Source organism: Eucyclogobius newberryi, unplaced genomic scaffold (assembly GCF_026437365.1).
Source record: "Eucyclogobius newberryi isolate DKJ021-1_F unplaced genomic scaffold, fEucNew1.0.hap1 SCAF_6, whole genome shotgun sequence".
Classification (NCBI taxonomy): domain Eukaryota; kingdom Metazoa; phylum Chordata; class Actinopteri; order Gobiiformes; family Gobiidae; genus Eucyclogobius; species Eucyclogobius newberryi.
In genome coordinates, this window is record NW_027316278.1 from 27,441,685 (window position 1) to 27,457,338 (window position 15,654).

At 40.5% G+C, this 15,654-nt stretch overlaps 1 protein-coding gene across 1 annotated transcript in view; it reads right to left on the reverse strand.

Annotated features, from left to right (window-relative positions):
• The window catches only part of fbxl17 (F-box and leucine-rich repeat protein 17), a 323,540-nt gene that overhangs the window by 302,195 nt on the left and 5,691 nt on the right, over positions 1 to 15,654 (reverse strand). The window lies entirely within an intron of this gene.

A 15,654-nucleotide genomic window follows, 5' to 3' on the forward strand; every position in this document is an offset into this window, starting at 1 on the left:
TCCTCCTCCTCCCCCTCCTCCTCCTCCTCCTCCTCCTCCTCCTCCTCCTCCTCCTCCTCCTCCTTCTTCTTCTTCTTCTTCTTCAGACATACATGACGTAGATACAAAACTTAAATTACTGACTCGAACAGCGAAATGAGTGACTACAATCCAATGTCAGGACTATTTAATTGTCCCACAGCCTCAAAGAAATGTTTACACAATCTGCTGTGCTCTAGAATCTATAGTGCTCTAGAATCTATAGTGCACAGCTGATTGTGCTTCTAGTGAGGGTGTGAAGTTATCAAAGAGCTGATGAAACTGGAAAATTATATTGGCAACATATATGTGCCTCATTTAATATACTGTATTATAATAGTAAAAGTTTGAATAATATTGCAGTAAATGTACTGGGCTAAAATATAACTGCTGTACAATGTTCTTTTTGAAGATCTGGATTTGCCTTCAGACCTCCCTGTTGCCCCTGCTCCTGTTGCCCCTGCTCCTGTTGCCCCTGCTCCTGTTGCCCCTGCTCCTGTTGCCCCTGCTCCTGTTGCCCCTGCTCCTGTTGCCCCTGCTCCTGTTGCCCCTGCTCCTGTTGCCCCTGCTCCTATTGCCCCTGCTCCTATTGCCCCTGCTCCTGTTGCCCCTGCTCCTGTTGCCCCTGCTCCTGTTGCCCCTGCTCCTGTTGCCCCTGCTCCTGTTGCCCCTGCTCCTGTTGCCCCTGCTCCTGTTGCCCCTGCTCCTGTTGCCCCTGCTCCTGTTGCCCCTGCCCCTGTTGCCCCTGCCCCTGTTGCCCCTGCTCCTGCTGCTCCTGCTCCTGCTCCTTCAGGGGATGCTGGCCCTTCTGCTTTTGGTTGGATTACAATTTGTTTTTTAGCCGGTGTCATCTAAATTGCAATGTGTGTTTTTTCTTTTTGTAGGCCCACGAGGAAGAGGTCCTGGAGCCAGAGTCCTCCAGCTTTGAGAGGGAGGTCCTGGAGCCAGAGTCCTCCAGCTTTGAGAGGGAGGTGCTGGAGCCAGAGTCCTCCAGCTTTGAGAGGGAGGTCCTGGAGCCAGAGTCCTCCAGCTTTGAGAGGGAGGTGCTGGAGCCAGAGTCCTCCAGCTTTGAGAGGGAGGTCCTGGAGCCAGAGTCCTCCAGCTTTGAGAGGGAGGTGCTGGAGCCAGAGTCCTCCAGCTTTGAGAGGGAGGTCCTGGAGCCAGAGTCCTCCAGCTTTGAGAGGGAGGTCCTGGAGCCAGAGTCCTCCAGCTTTGAGAGGGAGGTCCTGGAGCCAGAGTCTTCCAGCTTTGAGAGGGAGGTCCTGGAGCCAGAGTCCTCCAGCTTTGAGAGGGAGGTGCTGGAGCCAGAGTCTTCCAGCTTTGAGAGGGAGGTCCTGGAGCCAGAGTCCTCCAGCTTTGAGAGGGAGGTCCTGGCAGCGCTCTGGGACTGACCCTCCTCATGTTCCACCTGCTTCCTCTCCTGCAGAGGGTTCCAGCTCATTCAAAAGAATGTGTAAAATTACAAATGTATAAATTACTATATGAAAATAGTTCATTTGATTTCAATCTGGAACCATTGGAGCTGCATCTTCTGCAGGAGAAATGGACTCCTTTTTCCTCTGTGTCCCCCACTCTTCTCCAGGCCATGTTAGTTAGTATATAGTTCTGTATATATATATTATTTTTATATATAGTTATTTATTTTTCTATTTTTCCACAAAATAAATTACATTTTATATTATAAAACGTGTGTCCTGTATACATGCACCTTTTTCACATATATAATACTGGGTAGTTTGTGGGAAAATCAGTGGCTAGATAGAAAATCGGTATCGGAAAAAATCGGTTTTGGCAGGTCAGACCTCCTTAAAAACCGGAAATCGGTATCGGCCAAGAATTTTGGAATCGGTGCATCTCTAGTCACGGGTGTATCGAATGTTCCACAGTATGACATTAAAATGATCCATCTTTATGGAGACAAACGGGTGACACCAAGTTAAAGGTCAGATCTGTGTGTTTTTGAGCAATAAAAACACTACCGCAAACATTACACACTGCACCTTTAAGGATACATATTCTGGTTTATGTACAGAATATCTAGCATAATAAAGAAAAATGGGGTATTAAGTTACACCTGATTTGTCGACCAAACTGCCAACAACCACACGAAGAAACAATGGATAGTGTATAGTAATTTCCCCAACGAGTCATTTGGACTTTTGAATTACAATACTGTATAATATATGTAAATGAAATCCCTAAACTGCATGAAACAAGAGACTTCTTATATTTGAGAAGGACCATGCTGAGGTGCTCCACAAACACATTCAGATGTAGATCTTTTATACGCTTACAGTCAGAGCATCTGCATAAAATCTATCAGCCGAGCAGCAAGGGAGGAAACTAAAACCCGCAAAGGGAGATAAAGAGTGTTTGGTGATTCATGGTCACAAGTTATACAAGTTGCAATGCAAAATGTACAAGAGTGCACCCTTATAAAATGTTTCTATGATAGGATAGAATAATTATGATATCAGCGTTGAGTAGTTTTTATTGTTTAGTTTGGCTAAGATTGAAACTTTTGGCACCAATTTATGTTCAGTTTTGGACTGATACTTTTACAGTAACAGTGGCAAGCAATTTAAGCCAGTTTCTGTCAATGAAAAAGAAAACAAGAAAAGCGTGATTAACAAATCTAAATTCGACAACAAACAAAAGGCTCTTTTTAAGCACAAGAATCTGTGACTATGAAAATGTTATATAGCCAATATATGAAGAAAAAACACCTTAGAATGTATTCACAAACAGCTTAAATTGCTCACATTGCTTGCTTTCTTTTCAATTCTGAATGTGGGAGGCTTTTGTATTGAGCGATGCATAAAAAAGAGAAGATGAATAATTAAAACTCAAAGGAGCAACGTCTCCAAAAAAATCTCTCAAATTTGACGAGTAAAAGGCAAAACTAAAGATTTCAAGGTAAAATCAGCTTGGTGTGCCTGCCATTCTGAGCAGTAGAAAATAGCTTTTTTAAAATGTGTTTAAAAAAAGAGCTTGCGTTTTGTGATGACATTCTTAAGTGAGGTCGTCCTTGAGAAAGACGAACAGGTAGCGGGGGAACCAGGCAGTGCATGGGAGCGCTGGGAGAGAGGAGAGCAGGAATAAGAAAGAGAGGAACCGAGCAGAGAGGAACCCAAAGGAGCAGAGCTTAAAGGAGCAGAGAGGAACATAGAGGAGCAGAGAGGAGCTCAAAGGAGCAGGGAGGAACACAGAGGACCCAAGTGGAGCAGAAAGGAGTGGAGAGGAGCAGAGAGGAGCCCAAAGGAGCAGAGAGGAGACCAAAGGAGCAGAGAGGAGACCAAAGGAGCAGAGAGGAGCCCAAAGAATCAGAGAGGAGCTCAAAGGAGCAGAGAGGAACACAGAGAAGCAAAGTGGAGCAGAGAAGAGCTCAAAGGAGCAGGGAGGAACACAGAGGACCCAAGTGGAGCAGAAAGGAGTGGAGAGGAGCAGAGAGGAGCCCAAAGGAGCAGAGAGGAGCCCAAAGGAGCAGAGAGGAGACCAAAGGAGCAGAGAGGAGCTCAAAGGAGCAGAGGAACCGAGAGGAGCAGAGAGGAACACAGAGGAGCCAAGTGGAGCAGAAAGGAGTGGAGAGGAGCAGAGAGGAGCCCAAATAAGCAGAGAGGAGCTCAAAGGAGCAGAGAGGAGCAGAGAGGAACACACAGGAGATGAGGAGCTTAGAGGAGCAGAGAGGAGACGAAAGGAGACAAGAGATGAGAGGAGCAGAGGAGAAAAGAGTACCTCAGAGGGGAAGATAAGAACAGAGAATAGCAGATATGAGTGGAGAGGAGCATAGAGGAACAGAAAGGAGCTCAGAGGGGAAGAGAGGAGCAGAGAGGGGAAGAAAGGGAAAGAAGCGAGCAGAAAGGAGCAGAGAGGAGGAGAGAGGAGCCAGAGGGGAAGAGATGAGCCGAGGGAAGGCCAGATGAGGCGAGATGAGTCTACAGGAGCAGAAAGGAGCCGAGAGGACCAGAGAGGAGCAGAGAAGAGAGGTCCAGGGAGGTAAAAATATCACAAAATCTAAAGCCAGAGGGACAATTAGACAAGTGTAGACAGCGGAGCAGAAGCAGGGACGAGGACACACCTGAGAGTAACAGCAATAGATCATGTGATAGACACCAATACTTGTTTGATGTTTTTGAAATTTCCTTCACATTAAAAAACAAAAAGTCCAAGTTTAGATCCACACATGTTAGTCATTAGTCATTTTGTAAATTCTCCCACAAAATGTGAACTTTGAACAGAATCCTACGACTGAATCATGCAGTCTCTGTTGTAAAGTCGTTTCTTATTCCTTCACACGAGCTCCATCAATAACACAGGTTCTCGCGGCCGGTCGGAGCAGGCGTCCAGGTGAGGGAAGCCCGCTGTCCCGCTGTGCCCCGACTCGCCCCCGCAGCTCATTATGGCCTCGTTACTGCTGCCTTCTCCAGACCCATCCTCTGTCACGCCTTCATTAAGCCCATCGACCCAACGCGCTTATTAAACACATTCATTACCCCGGGTATTGAGCCAGCGCTGCCAAGGCCGGACCCAGATGCATCACAGGAGCTGGGGCTGAAGGTGGTGGTGGTGGTGGGGCCATATTGGATACGTTGAATGTTGCAAAAAAAAAAAAGGGGGACGGGTCACGTACACAAATGGCGGCTGAAAAGGCAATTAACCGGTGACAGGTATGGACGCGCACCGGGACACGCACCTTTCTGTAGAGTATCAATCATAGCTAATGAAGTGGTTGACTAGGGCGCCTACGGGTGTTCAATCACATGTACAGCCGGCGTGGAAAAGTCGGGGGGGAAAGTTTCGTACACGCTAGGCAATTTCGGTTCAATAATTGGCCACTACGTTCAGAGGTCGACTTCTTTTTCCCCCCGATTTAAATGGGACGACAGTGAAACGGAGAAAGTATTAGTGCTAGTGTTAATTAGCTGAAGGTTTGGGCCTAAATCATGACTTTAATCTACCTTTTTTTTTTTTTCACTCACAATTTCCTTTTCTGTGTAGTTATACTTGAACTCGTGAGTCAGATACATGGTCAGATCAAAAGGAAATACACATTAACTTGAGATCTAATTGTCGACTAATTGATAGCCAGGGGATGCCGTTTTTGTCGACCAAGGATTCCATTAGTTGACTGCAGAGGCCTGGTGATATGCATTGTGGGAAATCATTGGGCTATCTTTGAACAGTGAGTTTTGAACAACGTCGTGACATTTGCATAACAACATCCCCCAAATCCCACATTGATAATCTCTTGAGGATTTTAAAACTTTTTTTCCAACACGTAGGAAGAAAAATTGAGTTTGTGTATTGATAATTAACTTCTAGCCACAGCTGCCCTGGGGTAGACGGACTGCAGCGTGGCAGGTAATCTCCGCCTTCAGCCCCTCAGACGACCACAAACACCTCAAATCACAGGTCATTCGTACAGGCAAAGGTCGAGCTGGGTTCAAACTGTCAACGTTCTAGTAAACTCCAGAGTGACATTAAAACAGAACTTGACTATGTCTCACGATGGTCTGCAGCGGACGGTTGTTTTGCTAATCAATGAAAGTATCGACTATTCATTCCTCAATTGCCAAAAGGCCTGTGAATATAAGATTTTGACTCAATTTGACCCAGATACACATGAAGTGAAGCTGCTAGAGGCCAACCTGTTAGACTGAAATTACAGACAAAACCAGCTTTTCTTCAAAAAATAAAAATCTCTCAGCATGTGGCATGATTTGGAGTGTGTTTATAGCCCACATAATGAGAATTCAATTACTACATTTGCTGACTATCATTAAAATTAAACTAGTTTCAGCCTTTGTCTCAGATAAATACATAAAAATAACTGACCAGGTCTTAGGTAGGACTATTCCTTTTTTTCTGTCTTTTCTTAGTAAGACAGAAAAAGCCTCATTACTTACTTACTTTTCTAAGTGTCAATATCAAGTTTTATATTTTAGTATTGGCACACTATTAGATACTTTTAACACTATTAGATACTTTTTGAAGCGTTACAGTACATTCTAGTTCTGTATACTACTAATACTTGTTTATTGTGGGTTTTAAGGAAGTCAATCCTATAGAAAAGTAGCAAATTGGTCTCTGTTTTAGTTGGAGACAGCTGGACATTGCAAATATGAATCTGACGTTTTTGTACTTCTTAAAGGTGACTTGTACAACTAGGATGTTCCACTGTACGGCATTAAACATATCCACCCCACATTTCTTCAATTAGGTGTGTTTGTATGGCTAAAAAAACACCTTCAAAAACCTGCATTCTTACTGAATGCGAGTGTGCTCGCCTCTCCACAGATCTGACCTGTAACTTGACATGCTCGTTTCCACAGATCTGACCTGTAACTTGACATGCTCGTCTCCACGGGGACCTATAAGTGTAATGCCCTACAGTGGAACACTCAAAGCAATTAACATCTCCCTCCACCAGAAACGTGACATAGTACACCTTTGTTTTTGTTTTTTCCACATTGTCGAGAACATAAAAAGATTTAAAAAAAACAAGAGTGCTGGACCCCACACCACAGATTGAGAACCAACCGAGCAGCCAAAGCTTTGGAAAGTGCTTTAGCTTGAACCGCTCTCTCTTATGTTACACCAGTGTCTTTTTAGCTCAGAGTGAATCCCCACAGCGGGTCATTCATCACCGCTCACACAGCCCTGGCCTCCATCCGGGGCTCCGGGCAGCCGCTTCCACTGACGACATCATTTGCGCCGCGCTCCAAAACAAAAAGCAGGAGCCATCATCAGCCGGAGGAAGGGGGGAACGGAGCAAGGAGACGGAGATTAAGGCGCGAGCGGGGCGCGGAGATGGGTCATGAATCACGGTGACGCCGGGGCTGGCTGCGTGTCAGGGCTACGTGTCAGGCGCTCTCCCGACACTGGCCAGGTCAGAGCCGGCGGGGCTTCAATAAGAGCCAGAATAAAGTTTTGACATTTAAAATCAATTGTGAGGAAGTTACCAGACGTGATAGTGGGAAGGGCTGTCCAAAGCCCCGGTGCAGGCTTAGAGGTGTGAAGAAAGCTTTCTCAATGGCTCAATGGCACGTTCTGAAGCCCATGAAATTTTACAATAACGTAATATTGAATCCACTTTATGCTCCTGATGTTTTAACTCTAAAGCGTACGAATCCCAGTGTACGCTTTTCCACAGAATTCATACCGTCATATTGTAATTATCCAAAGCTCAAATGTTACTGTAAAACAAGCACAAAAATAAGAAAAAAGTTGCTACTAGTGCAATAAAAAGTACACACAATAAATACTGATGCCTAAAAATAATTTACTGACAGCGTCGCCTCTCCACAGATCTGACCTGACCGTCTACTGTGGAACATTCAAGGCAAAACAGTCGTATCTCCAAGTTACATAGTGCACCTTTAACACTAACAGAGGTAGAGTCATAATAAATCAATCAAATCAATCAATGACCAAAGTGCTTCACAATTATTATTACTTTTTTTTCATAAATAAAAATAAAAAAACAATAATACATCACACTTATGAAGTGCTTTTCTGGACACTCAAAGACGCTCTACAATACAAAATAAGTAGTGTAGGTGGATATTAATTCTGAATACATTGATTATATAATTAATGAATGCAAAAGAAAACGAAAGCAATGCTACACTTTGAATAAACCTTGGAAGTGCCATATGACAACACTACCAGCCAAAACAAAGGTTTCAGGGTTTTTCTTATATTAAAAAGGTAAACATAAAGGCAACTGTCCAATCTGCTCCGAGAGATGTTTAATTATTTCAATAAATCCACTCACATCCATAGAACTACAGTATATGGGACATTGTGGCCCTTTTCTTAAATAGCATTTTCCTCCCACAGCGACATAAAGATTGCCACTTAAATTAGCCCCTACACACACCAAACTCTACATCTCTACTCTACTTAGTCTTGTACTTAACATTTTGACTGAACATACAGACAGATATGTTGATACATAATTATAAACGTGATTCATTCAAGTTTTAGGTCAATACAATTATGCAAAATTTGAATTGTTAGGCCAACTTTCAGTCAGATCTGGTTTAATCAAAAACTACCAAAATCCCCTCTGTACATTGGTGCACAATGGATATGTGCATCAAACGAGCCAAGACATTTAAATTTGGTTCTGTCCATTTGTCAGATTTAAATATTTACTCATGTTTGCAGACACGGTGACAATTTCCATTATATAATTAATACATTCTTCTCGTTTGTGATCAGCCTAATGAAATAAAACTGAAAACTGACTACATCCGAATTATCAAATAATAATCAAAAGCAATGTGACAAACAATATTTAGTCTTTTTCAGAGAAAAAAAATAATTAATCAATTAATTTTGCTTCTAAAATTGTCACAAATCTTATTGCTAAGCATCTCATTTTATATTATCAGTATTTTTACTCGTTTTTATCTTTAAAGAATAGTTTATTATTCCATTTAACTGGTTAGATTTAAGGTCCATTTATAAATTGTATTTGTCAAAAATCAAGATAAAACCAAACAAACAAATTCAAATTCATATCACAAAATTACAGCCAAGATACAAGAGAAGATTAAAAAGTTCAACCAGAGGAGCGACAATCCTAAAATTGACTGAGAAATAAAACTAAAATATTGAATCAAATTACTTTGAAAGAAATAAATAAAAAGGTTACAGGATGTTCTGTGCCACCTAACAAACAGCAAAAGCAACAGTCAAATACACATTAACATTCTTCATTACGGTGTAAAAATGCCATCTACGGCACCACAAAGAAATGCAGTACGACCGCATAAACCTCACCAGAGTTAAGTGATGTTTAAAAAGAATGATTGAATTGCATTGAGCAGGCAGGAAGTGCCCGACCAAACTAGCACCCCCCATAGCTCGCTCTCATAAAAGAATGTAGAAGAGACTATATCAACAGGTTAAAGCATGATTTCTATCAAACGCAAACCGATTTTTAGAGATTTAATGTTCCTGCTTCCAGTTACGAAAACAAGAAAGAAAAACACTCACACCTGAAAAGAATGTGTCACTCAGAAATGTTTTAATATCTTTACATTTTCAAAACAGCATGGACTCTAGTATGACTTGGTATTGAAAGGAACCTTAAGCTGCTCATATTCTATTCCATTTCCACAGTAGCAAAAGTGCACATAACCAGGCTTAGGACCCCCTCTACTGGTGACATACAAGTATAACACCCTGAACACTTTGAAAAGGGAAATTTACTAAAGCTTTCGATATTGTTTTAAATGTATTACTAAGGGAAAGAAAGATAACAAAAACTGAATGCTATCGTTCTTCAATAGCGGTCCACCAAGCTTTTTTGTTTTTAATCATCTCTAATGTCTTGTAGTTTAAATATTGTATGCGAGATGCAGTGGAAATTCACCTTTACATCTGTGAACAGCGGAATAGTAGAGTTAATACAGTGAGAGGTGAGAAAAATACAGGAAATTAACCAATAAAATGTTTAAAAAGAAGGTTGAACCTTTTGCCTTTTCAATGTAATAAAAGACACAAATACTAAACTCTTGTACATAATATAAAACGTACACAATTGACGGTGTACTTATTAGTCACAATACTTACTATATTCAGTAAATGAGAGATGAAAGTTCTTTTTTTGGCGGTCTATGTCTTTTTCACTAGCTTAAAACATAAATAGATGGTATGAATCAATAGACTAAAATAATAATATTTGATTAACTGGTGAATAACTAACCTTGTGTTTCATTCTAACGTTCATTCATTTATTGGCGCTCTTGTTGGATAATGCTTTAATGGGATTCTTCTGCTTTGGTTTAACGTGTCAGTGGCTTAAATACATTTCAATGTTGTCGAGAACGTCAAAATGTGTTATAGTGACTAACTAATCGTCCTAACAGTAACAGTATGTTATCTATTACAAAACTACCAATACCAACAAACCAACTACAGTTCTAACCAAATCTCAAAGTAGTCTAATTCTTGCTTCTTTTTATGTATTTGTGCTTTACCTTTTCTACATTATCAAGACATTTTAAAGTAGTATTTCTTGTCAAAGTTGAAAAATTAAGAGTTAAATGTCAAGTAGTCAGTGTATTAGATTAGATTACTGCTTATTGTATTAATGACGTCTTGTCCGACTGTCAAGCGTTTGGAGCTAAAGTTATTTATCACACTTGTCAATGTCTTTCCAAGCTAAATATTGCATCTTAAGCTGTATGGAAAAAAACGAAACAAGATATGGAAAAGATTAAAAAACACACACAGACACACACAGAGGAGAGAGACAAACTGACATTGAAGCTCGGAAATTTGGCAAAGAGAACAGAGTCTTTCCTCACTTTGACAGACGTAATCCAGCGTCATTAGCGACTGAACGGACTTGCCCACCTGACAACAACGTCCCGATGCTTCGGCTAAACTCCCGTCTTCGCCGGATAAAGAGCGAGACGCAGGAGGGAGCGGGAGAACAATGCTTTGTTTGTCGTCGGGAGTTATGTGCCGCTGGTCAGAGCTTTACGTTTAATCACTCCTCTCCACTGATGTCGTGGCAGCTGGCATCAATTCACTTAATAGTTAACGTTGGCCTCGGACCCTCGGTGTGTGCAAGAGGTGGTCTTATATCAGCTACAAGATCACATAAAGCTCGGGGGATATGGACAAAAACGAGAAATATGAAAGAGAAACATTAACGATAGCAATACAGCAATAGACAATAAACCTAAAGCTTTGAAAAGGCATTTATTCTACTTCTCACATCTTATCGCTTTCATGATTAAGAGTTTTTAGCCTCTTCGGAGCCTCCACAGTCAGTGCTTACAAGGCTTTAGCGGCAGCAATTGGCCACAATCTCTGTTTGCCTCCTCGCGCAACTGAGTGGAACGTCAGCTGCAAGGCACATGAGATTTTAAATTTCATATCATACACATATATTATCACCAGCAATATGACATGGCCCCGGTCCAATGCAAAACCAAAAAGTATTGTAAAAGCAGCACAGACTCTTACTGTACGCTTTTAAATTGTAGTGTATTTTATAGATTGCAAACCTGGGAAACAAAGTCTTTAAACGTCCCAAAAGGTTTGTTCTTGCTTCTCCATCAGAAAACTGACCTAATGTACAATAAGTTCAACGTGTATTTAAAAAGAAAAGTAACAGTTTAAAGCTACAGAATTCTTTGAAAACAAGGCACGCCAGCTTTTAACATTTAAATTAATCCCAAAGACAGATGAAGATACACATTTTTGCAGATATCGTCAAGCCCTAACAAATAATAAATATAACATTCAGAAGCTATTATCATTATTTTCACTTGCTTTTTCTTTTCTCTATGCCCATCTGCCAATTGAAATCAGCTTTATATACACTCCAATGTGTCGTGATGTTTTATTATCCGATACTTGTCTGATAAAAACCTACACGCGAGAGACCAGCGCGACCAAAAACAACGCGTCATCTTTTTCTTTATGCTTTAAAACCCCTGAGAGGGTTCTGAGATGCTGCACGCGGCTGGGATGGCACAAGCCGCCAGGTAATTACAGTTAAATTGAGGGCATATGGTAATCTGCGGAAGGTCAACTGCAATTCCACTTATTACATATTTCGACACTAATTAAAAAGCATAAACACCCCTGAAACGTGCCCAGTAAAGACGAATAACGGCCGTGACAAAAAGGAGTGTTTATTAGAGCTGTGCATTAATTGAATTTTAAACAGAATCAAGATATAACAGTTTCAAATTGTCAGTGATCAACTCTTTTTCACCGAGAGCTCCGCAGCCGATCTTAGTTTGGAGCAGAGTTCTGACACTGGAGGAATAATTGGGAGTAATTTTGGAGTTAGAAGGCACCGGTCTTATTTATTTGTACGAATAAAACATTCAAAAAGGAGATTCAATCAATAATTGAGATGATTGAGGACAACGAAACAGCCCCAATATTGAGCGGTGCGTGTGTATATTAGACCTGATTGATAGGCCAATTCCTAACTGACAAAACAATCAAATAACATCTTTTGATTCACTTTTATTTGTGTCGCAATTTCCACCATCGCAGGACAAATAAAGTTTTACTTACAGTCAATTTCAGCAAAAGTTCCTCTCATCTTTCATCTGAAGTCGACTTTACAGAGCGTGTTAACGGGCAAGTGAGTATAAACTGTAAGAATTGTGCAATATCAACAAGAAAAAGCGGCCGTGTTTCTACTGGAAAGATGGAGAACAAGCGCCATATACAGAATCTTTATTGTGCTTCGAGAGCTTCAAGTTTCTTTTCTCACGACAAACTGAGGCAAGATGAGGAAAACAGCGAGTTTGCGATTCTTACAATCTTCGCCCTTCGAGGTGCAAACTTAGATAACAGACATATTGGAGGACTAGAAAAAGAAAAAAGAAAAACTTTGAAGAAATTGTTCTGAAATACCGGTGGTGCAATAGAACCATAAATAGTTGATGGTACGCCGCTAAAGAATGTAAAAGGAGGAATCAAAAAAGGATTACGTGCTGGGGAAACGCTGAGTGAGGGTTGTCTGTAGCCCCGGGCTGGTTCGGCCGCAGGCGAAGCCCAAATAAAAGATGCAAGGTCAATTTGTTCGGCGTAAACTAAATTTGGAGTTGTAAGCCACATTGTTAACATTAAAAACAATCTCTGGGAAAACTATAACCCATCTGCCCTTCAGTTTGACAGCCATTTTGAAACATTTTTGACGTTTTAGATAGTTTGAACCCCCGGAGGAAGAATTTCAAAGCTTGCGTCATACAAAGCATCCACTACAATCCTTCCTCAAATGCTAACGTTTTGGAAATGTCGAGTTCCAAGTATAAAAGCAGTACAAATATTGTTCATCCTTTTACTGGTAAAATCCCAACGCACAAAAAAAACGTGCTGCTTCCCCTTTTCACAGAGAAAGAAGATGAGATAAAATGTGAATCTTTGAGTCTGGATTATGGCAGATCCAATCAAAATTAAATCAATGATCAAATCACCAAAGCTGCAATTTTTTTGAAGTGACATAATTGTTTCTACAACCAAACTTTATATGCGGCAAAATCTTCAAACACATACTACAAACAAATCAAAATGCGTCTCTGTCAACAGTCATTGCAAATCTAACCGCGATCTCAATTCTTGTTCAAAAAAAAAAAAAAAGCACAATTAGATTTTCTTTTCCATATTTGCGCAGCCCCCGTCTGGATGCAGTCCTAACTTTGCAAGAAAAAAAACCTCTTGGGCGCGGAACTCCAAAAACCACAGCTACGACATGACGACGGGAACGAGAGAAAATGGAAAATAATTTGGGGTGTGAACTGAGGAGCGGGAGCGAGACCACACAGAAACACAGAGCGGCCGTTCAATTATTTAATTTGAAGGGAGAGACGCACAGTGAGAGTGAGCGACGCCTGCTGCTCGTCTGAGACCGATTATAGGGAAATTCTGTCACTGCTAAACGCCAAGAGCAGAGCAGACACTTCCAAAAGGAGATTGCGGAGCAAATGTTTACAGCAAAGTAATGTTAAGAACTGTTTACCTATGTTTTTTGTGTAACAGCCATTGTTCTCCCTTTCAAAGAATATTGGATAAATATTTGTGTGTCGGATCGCTGCTATATCGCTGTAATTTTGGTGCAGATGCTGTTATAGAACGGGTTTATTTTTGTATTTTCTTAATCTCTTCTAGAAGTGAAAGTCTGGAAACCTCTGATACGCTAAACAACTGTGATATCCCTCATTGACAAAAATCGGATTAGTATTTGATTTCTGAACATTTAAACTAACCACAGCCAGCGATGAAGTTATAAAAGAACCAGAAGAAACCAGAAGTGTTCATTTATGTTGTGTGTATTCAAGCACATTGTGGAAGTGGCGGCCGGGACGGAGTTGAAAGATCAACTATAGGCAAGGCAAGTTTATTTGTAGAGCACAATTGGTACACAAGGCAATTCAAAGTGGTTCAAACAACAGGAGAAAATGCAATAAAATCACAAAGACATGACAGAAATCATTCATTCATTCAATTTAATAATTTTGGCTGACATGAGTCACACATTTTGTCCGTGTTTAGTGATCCGACAGATGGAAAACTAAATCTATTGGACCACACTGGCAGACACTATTTGCCATATTTATTTGACACAGAGTTTTTAGATTGATTCTTTCCCATGTTTGATCGCCCCTAGACGTCAACGCACTTTCTGCCTCTGCACACGTCTATGCTGAGCGTATGTATATGTCACGACGACTCTCTCTATACTGAATGTTTAGGTAACATTTCATCACTGTGGGGCATAATTAATCCTGTCATAGAGGTGAGATTTTTGGTCTGAATTGACTGTTTAGCAATAAAAACTTAAAAAGGTAATCAAGGCAGTCCCATATGCTCATGATTTGGGGAAATACAATGTAGATATGCCAAATCCCAGCTGTGGTTTGGATCAAACAGAAGCCAAAGTCTGCTTAAGTGACTTCCCCAACAGATATGGGAATTCACAGAAATTAGTGAATGATGTTGTGTTTTCTGTAATTAGCTCGTCACTGGATTAATACTTTAATCAATGCATTCGATAGCTAATCTGGATTTTTCCGTCCGTTTTTAATTATTATATTTACTTTGACAAGCCGGAGGGTAACAATCTTGCAACAGAGAAATTCATTCATAATTTAACACTTTAAATCAACTATAATAAACAAATTACAGACCATAAACAACTGGTTTAGCAGAGTTAAGGCTTGGACAAACACTGCAAACACACCAGCCAAAATACATGGTTTTACTTAAGAAAATTCCTTTCCTTTCATTTCTCACAAACATAAGCCATTATAATAATTAATGGTAGGAGAGTCACTCAAGATGTCATTGAGAATAAACAACGTTCATAAGTCAGTCTAAACCTTTTGAGTCATTTCAAATCTTGCAAAATGAACACAACCTTCATACTTTCTGACCATAACAAGTTCTGTAAAGACTCATATCTCACCAGGACAGACTTCCGAGAAACCACAATAATAACAGTGCTACAGCTGAAAAATGACTGGATGAAACTGATCGTGCTGCGCCAAAGCATTATTAGAGATTAAATAAATCTCCCATGAAGCAATAATCACAAAGTTCATCAAATAGTAAGGTCATAAATATAATTTTAACAAACTGTGCCAGTCTGGCAATGCAATACTCAATTTATCTTAGTATAGAATGAAGTATGTATACACGTATACAACTCTAAACCCACTGAAGTTGTGAAATAGTATTTTAATGCAAATAGTATTTTCAATGTTTCAAATCAAATGAGAAGCAAACACTGACACCTAGTGGGCATAATGCATTTTACAATCAGCACTGTGCATTGAAGTAGGTGATGCGTACAGTAGCAGTATAAACTTTGTCCAGGTTTGAACCCTGTTTTGTCCTGATGTAGAATTAGTATGTCCTACTCTAGTCCAGGTTTAGTTCAGTGTTTAGTCTCAGTTAAGTCCACATCATTTTCTGTCCAAGGTCTCAGAAAATCTGTGTAACACACAAAAAACGCAATAGCAAACAAAGCCAAAAATACATTTCACAAATCAATATCCAGAGTCCAAACTGCAATGATGACAAAATTAACTAGGTCACGGAGAAATCATTTCTCTTGCACTTTGATACTTTCAAGTTACAGAGTAAAGA